The sequence below is a fragment of the Macrosteles quadrilineatus genome, unplaced genomic scaffold (assembly GCF_028750875.1).
Source record: "Macrosteles quadrilineatus isolate MER2022 unplaced genomic scaffold, UCM_ALF_1.0 Scaffold_5__1_contigs__length_97177068, whole genome shotgun sequence".
Classification (NCBI taxonomy): domain Eukaryota; kingdom Metazoa; phylum Arthropoda; class Insecta; order Hemiptera; family Cicadellidae; genus Macrosteles; species Macrosteles quadrilineatus.
In genome coordinates, this window is record NW_026542598.1 from 46,129,676 (window position 1) to 46,132,520 (window position 2,845).

A 2,845-nucleotide genomic window follows, 5' to 3' on the forward strand; every position below is an offset into this window, starting at 1 on the left:
ACATATCATGAAAACTTTCAAACTATCCACCTTCGTTACTCATGAGTACAGAACTCAAAAAGCAACTGGTCTGTGAGTCCCCAAAATCAATGGTTGCACAGATTAAGACTGCATTTCAAATGTTTTCTATGGTTGCCTGATGAGATAAAAACACATCATAATTAAAGTTCAGAACAGGGAACTGACTGCTTAGTTGTTAGAGATGAGTTCAACAGATATCACAGAGTTTCTTATCAGCAGAATATATTTATTGTGACCTTTTTGGACTGATTGGCAGTATTGGTACCCAATATACAAGAGCTTGAGGATTTTTAAATTTTATGACTAATTAACGGATTTTCAAAAGCTTACACAGCATACTTAACTACAAAGTTAGGAAAACAAAGGTAAAAAATATGATTTCCCAAAATAGCCACTGGCTGCTATAGACACTATAGAAATATTGTCAACATTACACTGGTTGTTAACTTGTTTTACTGTAAAGAAAACTTAGGAAATTTGAATCTCTTGGTAGCAGAATTATTGTAGTTTGTTCACAAAAATAATTTTTAAATAATTTCAATCATTTTGTTAGACAATTTTTTGTTGTTGTAGTGCTGTAGTGATAAAACTTGGACAGTCTCTAGCTTCCATTAAACTGTTACTGACTTTACTTACTGTCAGCTTTTACTTGAACCGGTATTAATTTTTTTAACATCATTGGTATCTTTTTGTCTTGACATTGTTTAATTACTTGCTAATGTAAACATTTTCCTAAACAACATCATTGATTGATAGTCCAATGAAGAATTATGTCTGTGTTCAGAATACAACCTGTTTAGGATCAGACCAGCAGCCTTCAGATTTAGAGGCGAGTACTATAACCACTTAGATAACAAGGTAATTTTGAACCATCAAAAGGCTAACTTCTTGCAGTAGCAAACCAAAGATTTTTTTATAGGTTGCTATACCATAGGTGACAACAATATTCTATCTAAACCAGTTTTGATTGTTTACCAAAAGGTAATTCATAAAACTAAATCCCAAATTGACTCTAAGATCAGCAGGGTTGTCACCCGTCCCGATTTTGGTTCCTTATGCCCGTATGTAGGCCTATGTTAATTCGGGGGGAGGGGGGCAATGTCCTGATTTTTGCCTAACCTAAGTTGGCAATCCTGATAATCAGTCACAACCCAGAGCATTAGAGATGTATTCTTCTTAAAGTCGCACATTGTGATGTGTGAGAGATGGCACTCACAGGACATTTTTACAGCCTCTTTGCACTAAGAGACCTCAATGAACAACATAGTAGTCATAATGATTTACAACATCATAGACCTCAATGAACAACGTAGTAGTAGTCATAATGATTTACAACATCATAGACCTCAATGAACAACGTAGTATTCATAATGATTTACAACATCATAGACCTCAATGAACAACGTAGTAGTCATAATGATTTATAACATCATAGACCTCAATGAACAACATAGTAGTCATAATGATTTACAACATCATAGACCTCAATGAACAACGTAGCAGACATAATGATTTACAACATCATAGACCTCAATGAACAACGTAGTAGTCATAATGATTTACAACATCATAGATGAAACATTCAGGTAGCAATAGAACAATCAAAACTATATAAATACTATATATAAACTCTTGCATAATATTTCTCTGTAACTACTCATGGAAAGAGTGAAACTAGGGAATCTTCATTGTGTAACTTATTTACCACACCTATATCTCCTGACCACAATACTTTTTCAAAATTAAAAACGCATTAAATTATCGTAAACTTTGTAAGAATTGAAAAAGCTTTAGTACAGCAGTATGATTTCGTAGAAGTTTTCAAATATTTTAAATGAACTGCCCAGAGCAAAACCTCCTCAGATAAGTCACAGAGAATTTCAAGCACACAAGCGTAGCTCACTTCTTTGTCTAACTGTTTTGACTCTGATTTCTTTGCATCATGTTCTTTCTATACTACCTACACTAGATCCTTTAGTACTCAGGCGTATCAAATAGCTTCTTCAGTCCACAAAAGATCTTCTATACCAAAACACATAAAAACTAGATAGAATTTTTACAGTTCAACAACACAAGTCATCTACTCAAGATCAAGATTTGACAACCTTAAAAACTGTTCAGGATGTAGGTCTCCTCGCCTGAGAAACAGCTTTTTTTCTTATATGCAGAAACTCCAAATGAAGGTGGGTCATGAAAACCAGCATCAACATTAGACTACTTTAGTTCAAAAGTAAAAAAACACCAAGTCATTGGTAATGGATGGAATATGAAACCCGAAGACAGATTCTGCACTGTTATCACCAAAACCACCAAAACCCAAAGATTCCAAACCAAACAGAAGCCATTTTGCTGAAGGCTGGCTAAAAGAACTTCAAGAAGATACATATCTGGTCTGAAATGTTCAAGATACACCTACAATAATGGTTTGTGTTGTTTTAGGTAAGTATATGAAACAATGATAAGGAAGTAATTTGCAATGGTAAACTTTTGGCAATAGTCAAATTCATGCGGATAAATTGTGTAGTCAAAAAAGCTGAATACATATATGCAATTCAAGTATAGTCTATAAAGCTGGCTGATTTATCCACTTTTCTCTGACCTATCAGTTTTATCAATACCTGATTATTTAGTTTCACTGATTGGCGTAAGATGACGCATCATTACATCTATGTTGGTTATTCTATGCTAATTTCTTATCATACCATTTGTAAGACTCATTAGATATGAAAGACTTTAGTAGAGCAGAGTCGATGTTGAAGACTACTTCATGATGATTTCCAGTGCCTGAAAATGTTGAGAACTTAGGTATAAATGATGGTTTTAC

General features: G+C 33.8%; 1 protein-coding gene across 8 annotated transcripts in view; it reads right to left on the minus strand.

The window, feature by feature from the left end:
• Positions 1–2,845, minus strand: part of LOC128993898 (protein hsr-9-like) — a 49,382-nt gene that overhangs the window by 45,405 nt on the left and 1,132 nt on the right. The window lies entirely within an intron of this gene.